The sequence below is a fragment of the Boleophthalmus pectinirostris genome, unplaced genomic scaffold (genome assembly GCF_026225935.1).
Source record: "Boleophthalmus pectinirostris isolate CB_2022bp ecotype Guang Dong unplaced genomic scaffold, ASM2622593v1 HiC_scaffold_4, whole genome shotgun sequence".
In the NCBI taxonomy this organism is placed as follows: domain Eukaryota; kingdom Metazoa; phylum Chordata; class Actinopteri; order Gobiiformes; family Gobiidae; genus Boleophthalmus; species Boleophthalmus pectinirostris.
The window spans coordinates 3,083,925-3,098,509 of record NW_026571353.1 but is presented as its reverse complement, the minus strand read 5'-3'; the positions used below and the strand labels follow the sequence as shown (position 1 = coordinate 3,098,509).

Below are 14,585 nucleotides of genomic sequence, written 5' to 3'. Positions count from 1 at the left end.
AAAAAACTTTACATAAAGATTAGAAATGATACAAAACATGTCTTAACATTTCAACATTTCTAATGACATAGGTGGGCCTGTCTGTGTTTTTGTAGTGTGTTCCAGTCTGGGTGCAGCAGGAGAGCACTACTCTCATATCAGTGTCAGAACTGTATATCACAGATCTACATGCAGATCATGACAAGGCAACGTAAAAAAAAATCTCTTGCGACCCACGTTAGGGTCACGACCCAGTCTTTGGGAAATAATGCCTTAAGAAACATACATAATCATAAACTGTATAAAGAAGTGGACGTGACGTCACCCTTAGCGTTCAGCTCCAGTCAAATGAAGCTCATTGAGGCTGGAAGTTAGAGGAATGATTTTGGGGTCAAGTTCCATATTTGGAATTCCAACCTGAAGTATCATAGCAACTAAAGAGCCAATCCAGAGTGAGGCTGTTGAAAGTAATGTTACTTCTCACCTGCACCACTGGTTTGCACCACTGGCAAAAGAAGGCGTCTGATTTGTCTTTTTATTAAGGGCGTAAAAATATCGAAGTCTCATGATACGATATTGTCACGCTATGAACCTCACGGTACGATATTTATTGCAATATAATGGGAAAGTTCATGAGATGGTGGGAAGGCTCACGATATTATGATATTATACATAATAACAAGACTGACATTATAAAATACTTTGACCATCATTTGGTACAACATTTATTGTCATATTCATATCAATGACATTTAGAAGAGCTTGAAAAGCCTTTGAAGTTGAAGAGCAAAATTCAAGTAACAAATAAACAATTGTAATAAAACTGTAGCCAGGATCCTCGTGGAGTAAGTCCAACAGAAGACAGAAGAGCATCAGCGCACTAGGAGCAAACAGTTTTTTTTAGTGCTTATGCAAATAATTAAAAAACAGTTTATTATTGTTTATATCTTCATTTATGGACAAAATAAAGAAAACAACAGGATCATGTAGAGAGGGTTAATATGAACATTTTTAAACTGAAATGATGAGCCTGACAGCAGCAGTTACAGAGAGAGGGGCGACGGTCTTCGAAGGAGCCAGAAGTGCACATCTGCTCACTTCCTATTTGGAATGCGGCAGCTGGCGGATTAACAATGTCAGTTTATATATAAAGTCTATGATTCTAACTGTGAGGGCACTCATCTCTCCACAGAACTGACCTGTAGCTTTGACTGGTACGGTCACTTTTTTGCAGGCCCGCTCTACAGGAGTGCAAAAGAGCGCATTGCAAAAATGTAAAAAATGTTTGCACCCTCATTTCACGTGCCTAAAATAATGCCACTTTATTTATATTTATACTTTATATTATCATGATTGCACCCTTTGAAACTCAAATGCACCCCCAGTCAGTTTTGTCTGCACATGGGTCTGCTCGCCTCCATGGAGACAGATAAATGTCATACTGTGGAACATTCCGGGCAAAGCAATAATATCCATGGAAACAATGCTCCACCAGAGAATTTACACTGTGAACTTTTACACTAAACATGAAGGATTAAATTAATTACAATATTTTACAAATTTAACAAACTAGTATGGTTCACTTTCTTTACCAACTCATGTCACAGTTTGTGGAGAGAAAGGGCATCTGACATAAAAACTTCTTTTCACTAAACAACTGTTTTATAATACCTAAGAAACAAACTTGAAATGAACTTTTCTGTTCTTTGTAGGAACAATATGTTTTGAATTAGTATTTTCCTCCTAAAATCTAAACCTAAAATTGTATTACTTTCTTTTTTATTGGTTTATAAATGATATTTTTGTTTTCCAGAGAAGAAGCACGTGCTCATCATCGCTGCTGTGGTGTCAGGTGTTGGTGTGGCTGCTGTTGTCGTCGTTGGAATCGTCTTGTACAGAAGATTTCATAAAAACAATAATGTCTTATAGTTCTTATATAATGTGTATCATGTGGAACTGTTTCTTACCTGACTGTCTCTCAAATGGACTCCTTGGGATTGTAAGAGGTTTTGATGCCATCTGAAGTCTTTTGGTCAGGACCAGAGACAGCACCACTTTTTCATCATCATTCAATTTCCTGTGGATGAATGTGAAACTCAGGCAAAGTTGATTTCAAATAGACACTTGAAAGATCAACACACTGTGGTATTTCCATTCAAACCTGGCTATGCTTCTGTTGTAGGGAGTATTATACCTCTGATGACATAGGACATAGGACAAGGATGGAGCTGTGTCCTCGGCAGTGCAAATTCACATTATAAATAGTTTTCTTTTCCCAAATTATTATTATTTTTTACACACTTAATGAGGAATGAAGTTCTCCAAAAGTTTGAAATATAAGAAAATAAAATGAATCCAGAACAAAATTGCTCGGTGTAACTTTTCTGCTGGAGCTTCTGCCACATTCTTGTCTCCATAGAGATGTTATTGCTTTGTCTAGGAAGTTCCGCAGTATGGCATTAAACTTGAATTTCACTGGGCCAAGTTTCAGGTCAGATCTTTTTCATGGAACGTTTTAGTATCAAAATTGCTCATAATTAAATCAGTGTTAGACAGATATGTTTACTGTAATGCCGTACTGTGGAACTTTGCAGCCAAAGCAATGACATCTCCATGGAGACAAGCAGGTGACCCCTACCACAAAAGTTCCAGTGTGCACATTTAAACAAAGTAAATCATGCAGCTCTTGTCGTGTATTACTGACATTTACTGACAAAATATTTTCATGTGTTTCATGTTCAAACTGTAGATGGATTCTGACCTGGTTTTCATGACTCTTCACAACTAAACGTGTCTGCAGTATTTGTGTGTCATATTAGTATTTCCACTTGTGTAAATAGTGTTGAAAAGACAGTAAAGATGTGTTTATTTGTGACACTTTACTGTTTCTGTGGGATTATTGTGAAAGCAGGAGGAACTTGTTTGGACAGATATGACTTAAATGTATTTTCTATTTGATGAAGCTGAACTACAGATGCATGTTTGAGCCATTCTGTCATTTTTTGGGTTTTTTTCTCAATAAAATGTTCTAGTTCTGAACATGTTTTCAGTTTTATTATTTCCACTATAGATTTGAGAGCAAAATGAAGTGATGCTTTTACTTTTCTATTGGAGACTCCGTCAAACACTTTCCTCCATGGAGATGTTATTGCTTTGTCTGGAATGTTTCACGGTATGGCATTAAACTTTTCTATCTTCAAGGAGACCAAACCAGACCATGTTACAGGTCAGATCTGTGGAGAGGCAACCCTGCTCACAGTGAGAATGTCTGTTTTTCTAGGTATCTTTGAACTGTAAAACCAACTGTAACTGAATAAATTAAATTGGGATATTTCAAAAAATAAATCAGCCAATTACATTAAAATCTAATTAAGGCTTCTCATTGTACTTACTTAAATTAAATAGAATATTCATTTTAATATAAATTAAGACAGATTATTTTTACATGAGTTTTAACACTATTTTACTCTTTTAACTGTACTGAAAAACTAACTTTACATATAAATCTGCTCAGCGGTAGTGTATCTGGGTTTTCCTTCACATTCCTGGTTTGGTTTGTGTCTATTCACCTGGGCCGAGTTCAATGAGCAGAGACACATCGGCTCACCTGGATTTTCTGCTGCCATCTACTGGCCACACTGGGAATAAACTAATAAAGTTATAGAAAGGGGAAGGAGAGGAGAAGTGAATGGGCTCAGGGGTGAAGACGAGGAGAAGAGGGGCTGGGCTTTTTAACTTAACAAAAATTACTAAGTAACTGAACAATAATAAGGGACACAGAGCATGTTCAAGTGAAATGGACAGAGTGAACAAGTGGAATTAAACAAAACATGGACAATATTGAAATTGATTATTGAAACTGCTGAAGTAATTTAACTGGCTGATTTAAATTTTTGTTTTTTTCTTATTGATTTTCAACTTCGCTGATGCTGTGGTTAGGGTGACACTGTGGTTAGGGTTAGGGTAACGCTGTGGTTAGGGTGACACTGTGGTTAGGGTTAGGGTAACGCTGTGGTTAGGCGCACTGTGGTTAGGGGTTGGGTGACGTGTGGGTAGGGTACACTGTGGTTAGGGTGACGCTGTGGTTAGGGTGACGCTGGGGTTAGTTGGTTAGGGTGACACTGTGGTTAGGGTTAGGGTGACACTGTGGTTAGGGTTAGGGAACGCTTGTGGTTAGGTACGTGTGTGTGGTTCGGGTGACACTGTGTTTAGGTGAGGGTGTGTTAGGGTTAGGTGGTGTAGGGTGGACACTGTGGTTAGGGTTAGGGTGTTAGGGTTAGGGTGACACTGTGTTAGGGTAGTGGTTAGGGTGACACTGTGGTTCGTGGTTAGGGTGACACTGTGGTTAGGGTGACCGCTGTGTTGGGTGACGCTGTGGTGGTACACTGTGGTTTTAGGGTGTAGGGTGACACTGTGGTTAGGGTTAGGGTGACACTGGTTAGGGTGTCGCTGTGGTTAGGGTGACACTGTGGTTAGGGTCATGGGTCATTGTCATTTAATAACACTTGTTCAAGTCAACAATTGGGTTGGAAATCTAAAAACAACGTTGAAATACATTTTATTCTTTTCCCTATTGTCTCTTATTGTGCTGGGAGTTTTTCTTTTTACTTTAGAAGGAGTCGCCGTTGCCAATTTCTTTAAGAATCTGAGCTAATTGGAACCTTAACTGTGTAGATTTAGACTCTTTGAATTTTCAGCAAGACCAGACTGATAGTGACTTAGATTTTTTTGACTACTCAGTTAAAAAATGTGACATAAACGTATAACAAATGACATAAGGATCACCATAGCAACAGTGTAATCTGAATTTGGACAAACTTACTGTTGTATGAAGCCAACCAGACAACTCTCTCTTAAATAAGTGAGTCAGCAGGAATAAGAGGAGTTTGTGTTCATCCATGTGACAAAAGTGCAAAGTCAGTAAATATTAGCGTCCGTTCAAATCAAATGTAAAATCACAAACAGAAGCAGAACATTTAAAGAATTATAAATTGTGTTTCAGCCACCAGTGACTACTTTACTTTGCTATTCCAATCATCTATACTGACTTTACAATTAGCAGAACTAGACTAGAGAATAACCAGGAATAAACCAGGTCTAAACCAGGACTAAACCAGTTTAAACCAGGACTAAACCAGGACTAAACCAGGTCTAAATCAGGTCTTAATTAGGTCCAAATCAGGACTTTAACCAGTTTAAACCAGGTCTAAACCAGGAATAAACCAGGAATAAATTAGAACTAATCCCGATCTAAATCAGGACTAAACCAGGTCTAAATTAGGACTGAACCAGTTTAAACTAGGTCTAAACCAGGACTACTAATATTACTACTGCTATAATATTGTTAGAATAAATCAAACTCCTAAAGTCTAATTGTAATGTAGCGTTAACATTTGTTTTTGTCAGTGGGGGAACATAACAAAGTAAAAAGAGTAAAGTACTGTACTTAAGTAAAAATTTTGATATTTGTACTTTACTTACGTAGATTTTAATGTGGATCCTTTTTCTTTTACTTGACTACATTTGAGAGCAGGTATCTGTACTTTCTGCTCCACTACATTTTTGAATCTGGACTGAAAGTATATTCTTTTTTATTATTTGTTTGAGACCTGCTGAAAAATCCTGAGGGTTTATGTTTAACATTTATTCTAAGGAAACAAAAATTATAACAACCAAAAAACAAATAAAAAACTAAATTCAGCACAAATCTGTATCAAAATCACTACATTTGAACAGTGATTAGAACAAACTCTGCATGAAATACTTTAACTTCCTTTAAGTACATTTTAAATGGAGTTACTTTTACTTAAGTAGACTTTTTCCTCTGATACTTTTACTTGAGTATTATTTGTTCCAGTATCTGTACTTTTGAAGTAACAAAATCGAGTACTTCTCTGGCATTAGTTTTATTTTCAATATGTTCACCTTCTACAAACCTGTGAGTCAGATCTACTGGAACTCGTGCCGTTTTTCCTCTGAATTGATGTCGAAGATGAAAAGGGTTGGACTTTCAACAAAAATTTAATTATTTTTCTATAAAGTCTGTGTCAGTTTGAAGCCCCCATTATTCCAGAGGAACCTCTGTACTGTGTGAAGAGCTTTGCAGCTGTGTTCACCATGAACATTTGTGCTGTGATCATTTCATGGGACACTCGGAATGGAGGCCATGTCAATGGTAGTTGGTTTGTTGGTGTGACTCAGAGATAGACCAGTTTTGAGAAGAAGAAAACATTATTACAATAGTTTCAGTTCAGTTGCAGATTAATATTTAATATAGATAACTAAAGTATTTCTATCCAGGTGAAGAGTACTGTATCGTGAAAGTGTGGTTTTGATTATTTACCAGCGACACATGACGCTGATGAATGAATTCTGTTTTGGTATAAATGGCTCATATTTCACTGTTTCTGATTATGTCATAATGAGTTTCCTCTCCAAACGACCTGGAGTTGTTTTGTTTCATGTTTAACACACAAACCCTGCATGTGTTATGCTGTCATTAACTACATGTCATTGTGTTATACAGGAAGTGTCCATTGTGTTTTTTTAACTCCATACATCTTCCTAGAATCATTGCAGATCATTTCAACCCTGAATGCCTGTGCTACTGAACTTGGCGGACCACAAGGTGGAAAGCCGAATAAATGTGATTTACAATAAAGAAACATGAAACACAACTCAGGTCGTTTTTGAGGAGGTAACTACATTTTACATGTCTTAAAGCTCACAAGAGTCCTGTTTTTGTAATATAGAACCTTTAAATAGTTGTAGCTTAGTATTCATTAAGAAAGAACAGGAATTTATTAGAAAATTGCAATTAATAATAAAAATTAATACTGAGCATCCAGATGTAATTCAGACGAAGGGAATGCAATGTTGGTGAAGATTTGTTTTTTGCAGTAACATTATATACTGTAAAAGATACCACTACTGCTGAGGTTACTATGGAGATTTTAAATCTACGTTCTGTTTGGATGATTTGGGTAAGAATGAAGAAATTTACAACATGTAATAATAAATCCTGTTTTTCACAGTGATTCACAGTTACATCGGGTTTCAGACAACCCACTCAAGTCCCAAACTTCCCATTTGTCAGTGCAGATGTGTGAATGGACTCAGGTCACTTATTATGACTGTTTAACGACAGGATAGAGAGGAGCCCAACAGGGAGTGGCTGAACAGAGTGACAGAAGAAGATCCACAGTGTTGGGGAGGGCACTCAGATGCATTATATAATGAACAAGCACAAAAAAGGAAATGTGAACTGTGAGAAGACTGAACCGCTGAAGGTTTGTCTTGTTTTCACTTTTATTCTCTGTTGTTGAATTAATGATGCAGATTTTGAGGAGAGTCAGGAAACAAGTCAGAAAAGATAAGAAGGGAGTAGGTTTAGTCTAACTCGATCTCTGCCTGTTAATGTAAAGTATTTGACTTATGAGAAGTCCTATTTAAGGTGAAACACTGAGTGGGAGGTAAAAATCTCACATTTGAAACTTCTTCTCGGAGTTATTTTCAATAATGTAAGAAAAAAGTTATTCAATTTTCAATCTGTTAATGATTCTCAATAAAATACTGCATTTTGTGTTTAAATTTCTTTTTAGCACTTAACGGCAGGTCTTGAATTTCATACTGTAAAATTTTGAGCTGTATAATGACAATAAAAGCTTTCTCTCTATGTGCTCTAAATTTACCACATTACAATATTGAGACAGATCTGGAAAATGGCAGAGAGCCAAGATTTCTCACTTCTGCTTAATTGTTCACATATCAACAAAACTTTACAGAGGACGTTGGGTAGGGAAGGCCCATCAAAAGAGAAGAAGTTAGAGAAACTATTCTTAAACGAAAAATAACAAATCACCTTAGGGATGGTTCCTCGCGAATATTATTAGTTTTATTAATGAGCTCTCATCAGTGCTCACAAAACATATAACTAGTGTCAGACAGTAAGCCCGCCTACCTTCTGGTCAGAGCTTTAATAACAGTGATAAAAAAGATATAAGACCCCACATTTGTCAGGATTCGACCATCTAAGTCTTTTATGTGTTGATTTAAAAATTTAACTAGTATCCTGGCCAAAAGAATTCAAAAATATATCAGAAGATTGGTAAGGCCAGATCAGACTGGTTTTATCAATGGTCGTTATGGTTCAGACAACATTAGGAGGACTCTAAACCTATAATCATTTGCCATTTCAAGAAAACATCAATGATTCTCAGCTTAGATGATGAGAAGGCATTCGATTGAGCAGACTGGCTATACCTGAAACACGTACTGCAAAATATGGGATTTGGGGCCAAATTTGGGGATTGGGTCATGCTGCTTTATAAAAATCCAAAATCGAGAGTAAGAGTAAATGGATATTGTTCAGAATGTTTTTATCTGGGTAGAGGAATGAGGCAGGGCAATGGGCTGAATCCTGTCTTTGCCCTGAGTATTGAACCATTTGCAGAGGCAGTGAGACAGAGCCCCACATTTATGGTATAAGAGATGAGAGGGGAACTCAGCACAAAATTGCTTTATTTGCGGACAATGTGCTGTTGTATTTGGAGGACCCATTAGTGTCCATCCCTGCATTGTTGAAATGCCTAGATGATTATGGCTCTATCTCTTGATTTAAAATCAATGAGAGTAAGTCTGAAGCCATGATGTTATCCGGAACATGGCCAACACAACTTGCATCTTTTAACCGTAATGATCAAGGTTTTAAAGGGATAGTTTGGGATTTTTGACATAAATCTGTATGACATCCCCGTGAGCAGTGTCATGCATCCACACTGACTTACCCCCAACAGCGTCGGTGAGCCTCTGATACTGGGCGATCCACAGTGAACGAGCGAAAGAAAATAAGGCCAACGATTATGAGGTCTGACTTTTTTAGCGACGATGTTTGTGATGCATGTATCACTCTTTGAACACATATTGTTTTGAGAAAGAAAGCACTTTATTATACTGTCCCCAGCCAACGTCTCCATATCATAAGAGAAACTCCAATCTTGCCACCTTCAGTCCTCCTTAAAGAGTGGCTAAAGAAAAAAACAATTGTGGACACTTTTAGTATAGATTTGTTACTTTTTTGCTTTGTTTAATTTGTTGTGTTACCTGCCTAGTACTACAGATGGAAGAGCAGTCTTGCTATAATCTGTCATATTTACACTGCAGTGGTAGATGTACATTAATATGCACTGTCCCTATTCAATAAAAAAAAAAAAAAACCAACTTTCGTCAGCACTATAGAAAACGGCCCAGTATCTCGCTCACCGACGCCTTCGGGGGGCACGACACTGCTCATCCTGTGAGCAGCGTTCGTGCTCCCCCCGAATGCCATACAGATTCATGTCAAAAAACCTGAACTATCCCTTTAAGTATTTGAGGATCACACTTCCACCCAACCTACTTCAACTGTTCAAATCAAATTACAATAAACTGATTACCCAAATTAAAGCAGACTTACTAAGGTGGGAGGTGCTGCCGCTGTCTCTGTTTGGTAGAATTGAGACAATCAAAATTAATGTTCTGCCAAGGCTTCTATATCTACTTCAGTCTTTACCTGTATGGGTCCCCATGTCCACATTTACCCAGTTAGGCAAAATGTTTTCTAAATTTGTATGGCAAAATAAAAGGCTGAGAATCAGGCTAAAACTGTTGTGTTCTCCAAAGGACTGAGGTGGAGTCTCTCTCCCATATTTTAAATACTACTACTGGGCAGCTCAACTGACTGCTATCACACAGTGGATTTATAACTACTGGGAGGTGGGCTGGGTCCAAATAGAACAAAACTCTACAGTAAACCGGGAGTTGGCTTGTCTGTGTTGCCATTTCAAAGTGAAACACTCTGGAAAAAACTTAAGCTGAAAAATGTGTGGACTAAACACACTTTGCGTATATGGAACTGTGTGAGAAAAAAACTTGGTGGTACAACTTGTCTTACAAGAGCCACGCCGATAGCTGGGAACATAGACTTCCAACCGTCTATGTGGGACAGTGGGTTCAAAACGTGTATGAGTAGTGGCCTAAGAATTGTTTATCAGCTTTTTGAGGGCAATAACCTAAAATCCTTCCTTAACTCAAATACAAAAACAGTTTTCTTTACCCTCAATAGATCATTTTCGTTATTTACAAATAAGGCTCTACATTCAAAGTCATGTTGAATGGAAAAACATATTGAAGCAGAACCTACAGGTATCAAGCAACACTTTATAACAATACAAGAAAAACATTTGCCGACCAAGAAACATGTGTCATTAACATAAAAGATGTTGATGGGAGATGTGGGAGAACATACACTGGATATCAGAGATAAATGGGAATTGGAGTTAAATGTAATTATTGAGGATAAAACATGGAGGAATGTGTGTGTGAGCAGCCACAAAGGTGTCAACAGTAATCTATGGAAGGAATTTGATTGGAAGACAAAAATGAGATATTATAGATAAAACCATGCCTCCATTATGTTGGAGAAATTGTGGCATGGTGGCGGATCACTCGCATATCTTCTGGGATTGCCCAGTTCTTAGTGATTATTGACAGGACATTAAAATAGAAATAGAAAAGATACTGTCTTGTGAACTCCCTGTGGATCTGCTGCTATATGTATTAGGAGTTTGTCAGATTGTGTTTGTGTAAAATATCAACAATATGTTCTTTGTATTCTTTTGATGATTGCACAAAAAATGATAACTGTTAACTGGAGGAAACCCTCCCTTCCAACAAGGAAAGAATGGACACAGAGACTAAAACAAGTCTATATCATGGAACAGCTGACAGCCAAACGTCAGATGAAAATGGACTTATTCTTAGAACGATGGACTCCAGTGACTATGTACCTGAATAATAAACTAATATAATAACCCTTTGTCAAGGATTGTTCAAAATGTTTATTTGCATTACTGATCTTAATAAACTAATGTTAAAAGAAAAGAAGTGCAGAAATATTATTTAATCCTCACACTGTAGGTTTATTTAATTATTTTAGTTTAATTCTGGATCATTAGAAAATCTAATCATGAAAACAAAACAACAATTAAATTAAATTAAATTAGTTTTGTAATAAAATAAATAAGTCGTATATTTTAACTCTAATGTCCATGATGGAAATGTCAAAGTGCAGCTCTGACAGTGTTTCTGTTTCAGGACTCCATCTTTGGCAGATGATGTCTGGTTGTGAATGGGACGATGAGACTGATGAGATCAGTGGATATTATCAGACTGCGTTTGATGGACAAGACTTTATTGCTTTGGACTGGAAGACAGACACATGGGTCGCTGCTAAACCACAGGCCTTCCCCACTAAACTGAAATGGGAGAGGATTGGAGCAGCGGCTCGAGTGAAACATGAACTGACCCACGTGTGTGTTGAAAATCTGAAGAAGTTTGTGCGATTTGGAGGAAAGGTAAACTCAGTTTGACAATATTCTAATACACTGACTTAAAGAGCATTACAACAATAAACTGGTTCAGTTATTTCAGTTTTAAATATATATTTTCTTTTATAATAACTATAATCACATCATGTTCTTGCATGTTTTAAATGTCCCATAATGTGTCTTTAAACATTGGGTTGGTACTATTAGGCCTGTAAGTCTTAATTGATGAATCAGGTCCAACTTGAAAACCCGAGTGATCAATATAATAAATAATCAACAATATAACTAAGACTTCTCATTCGTTACTTAAGTTCAACAAAACATTCATTTTACTTCATGTCAGATCATATTGACACTATCGGGTCCCAGGCCTTAACAGTTTTTTAGTCGTTTAAAGACTTAAAAGTTTCATTGTCCAGTGGATTTCCTAGTGGTAAGTCTGTGTGTTTTTCCTTTGTGTTCTGTTTGGTTGGGCCTCAATTAAATACGTGGCAGGACTGTTTACCTGCGTTTTGCCACATTCTCCTGCTAGCTAAAATAAATGATAAAGGGGAAGGAGAGGAAGGTGAATGGGGTTAGGATGGACATGAAGACGCAGAGCAGAGGGGCTGGGCTTTTCACTTGACAAAGGCCTCTAGTGAAAATGAGCGGGACTGTCAATGAAAACAAAAGTAGTGAATTACTCTGGATCTCTACACACGAAGTTTCATTCAACTTATTTATGGATTTCTATCAGCACAGTGAGCACATGGCTTCAGTTGTTTGACACTTTTTAATCAGACATTTTTAACAATATAATCAAATATTCTAATTGAGCATTTCTTTTTTTTGAGGATACATTGCCCACCCCCTCGTGTCTCATTGGGGTTCTCACTGGTCCCACTGGTCAAAATTTAAACACACTTAAATTCCATCTTAACTGTGTCTAAAAGGATATAATCTGAAAATTATTTAAAAAGTTTGATAAATGACTAGATAATAATAAATAAATCAACTGTGCNAAGCCCTGCTTCTGCCCTCTTTTCTGCCCTCATTTTGTAAAATAAATTCTCCTTTTCCATTTTTTAACCGGTCTGAAGTCCATTTTTGGGTCCCTCCATTGTTGCGCCATAACACCAACCAGACAAAGGAACAGGTGTGTTTAAATACCTGAGGACCAACTAAAGCTAAACACAAGAGGGAGGAATTACACTAATTAACTAACTAAACCAATAACTTAATCAAAGTAAACAAAAAAGCAAATAATTATAATACAGAAAATAATAAGTGATAAGGTCACATTATTAACACAAACTAAACAAATTAACTTAGTAAAACAAACTAAAAGAAAAAAACAAAAAGAACAAGTGTAAGTAAATTAGACTTATATTAACTAAAATGCGTGCACTCAAATTAGAACATAAGTCTAAATAACGGAATTAAATTATGTGTAGTGTAATTAACTTTATGTAAATAATAATGAAAAAAATAATACTGACACTATGGAGTGGTGGCAGAGGTATCCACACACACTCCCCTCCTCTGAAGGCTCACTCGCACAGCGGGACAAGTAGTCAGCAATGGCATTCTGCTTGCCGGGATGTGCTGCACCTCGAACTTGTAGGGTTGCATGGCCAGGTACCAGCGGGTTATTCTGCTGTTTGTGTCCTTCATCCTCTCCAGCCATTTGAGTGCTTTGTTGTCAGTTTCAAGGACAAACTGTCTTCCCAGGAGGTAATAGCGTAGTGAATCAAGAGCCCATTTAATTGCCAGGCATTCCTTCTCAATGGTGGAATAGCGAGTTTCTCTGGGGAAGAGTTTGCGACTGATGAAGGCAATGGGATGGCGATCTTGTGGGGGCCCCTGAAGCAGCACAGCACCAAGCCCCTTGTCTGATGCATCCGTCTGTAGCACAAACTCCTGCTGGAAGTCAGGACAGTGGAGCACAGGGTCTTTACTCAGAGCCTGCTGGATGTCTTTAAATGCCTCTTTGGCTTCCTCCGACCACAACAGTTTGTTTGGGCCTCTGAGACTGGTCATGTCTGTAAGCAAAGAAGCTCTGGCAGAATAGTTAGGTATAAACGTATGGTACCAACCTGACATTCCCAGGAAGGACCGGAGTTGTGTTCTTGTCTGTGGGAGGGGACAGGACTGGATGGCCTCCACTTTCTGAACTTGTGGCTTCACCACTCCTCCTCCAATGACAAACCCCAGATATTGAGTTTCTTTTTTGGGAATGGCACACTTGGCTGGATTTACTGTTAGTCCTGCATTCTGGAGACACTCAAAGACAGCTTTTAGATGTTGTAGATGTTCTTCCCAGCTGTGGCTGTAAATAATGATGTCATCCAGATATGCTGCTGCAAAGTGCGATAGTCCATAAGGCGTTGAAAAGTGGCAGGAGCCCCATGAAGTCCCAAACGGCATCACCCGGAAGTTGTAGAGACCCCATGGCGTCCTGAAGGCTGTCAGCTCTCTGGACCTGGAGGAGCGCGGGACCTGCCAATAGCCTTTGGACAGATCAATGGTAGTGAGATATTTGGCCTTCCCCAGTTTCTCTATTAGTTCATCAATACGGGGTGTTGGATAGGAATCAAACTTGGATATTGAGTTTAAGTAGCGAAAGTCAATACAAAACCTAATTGTGCCATCTTTTTTGGGGACGAGTACAATTGGATTGCACCACTCGCTCTGTGACACCTCAATAATGCCAAGAGACAGCATTAGTTCAATTTCCCTTTTAAGGGTTCAAGGAGTCTCTCTGGTATGCGGTAACTCATTCGTTTTACTGCTGCATCTCTTCAAGGGCAATGTCATGTGTATTACAGTGGTATAGCCTGGGTTTTCCTGGAACACCTCAGATGAACAGATATCCCTCACCTCAGACCTTTGATTTTCTGTCAGGTGGTCAAGACTGGGTACTGAAGTTGCCGGGACAGGCAGATACTGCTCCTCCAGGTCCTCATCCTCTACATTTTTTATGTAAAAGGAGGCTTGTTGGTCTTCAGGTCTGGAGACCCATTCCTTTAACAGGTTTACATGGAGAACCCGGGAAGAGCGGCTTGATCTGGAACAGAAATTTTATAGGTTGTTGGTCCCAATTTCTCCATTACCTCATAGGGGCCCTGCCACTTTGCCAGCAGCTTGCTATCCTCCGACGGCAAGCATTACCAGGACCTTCTGACCAGGCACAAATCCCCGCTCTCTGGACGCAGCGTCATACCAGGCCTTTTGTTTGTGCTGGGAGGTCCTCATGTGCTC

At 38.3% G+C, this 14,585-nt stretch overlaps 1 pseudogene; it reads left to right on the top strand.

Annotated features, from left to right (window-relative positions):
- Nucleotides 1-3,018, top strand: part of LOC110159521 (class I histocompatibility antigen, F10 alpha chain-like) — a 13,892-nt pseudogene extending 10,874 nt beyond the window's left edge.
- The last annotated feature ends 11,567 nt before the right edge of the window (nt 3,019-14,585 follow it).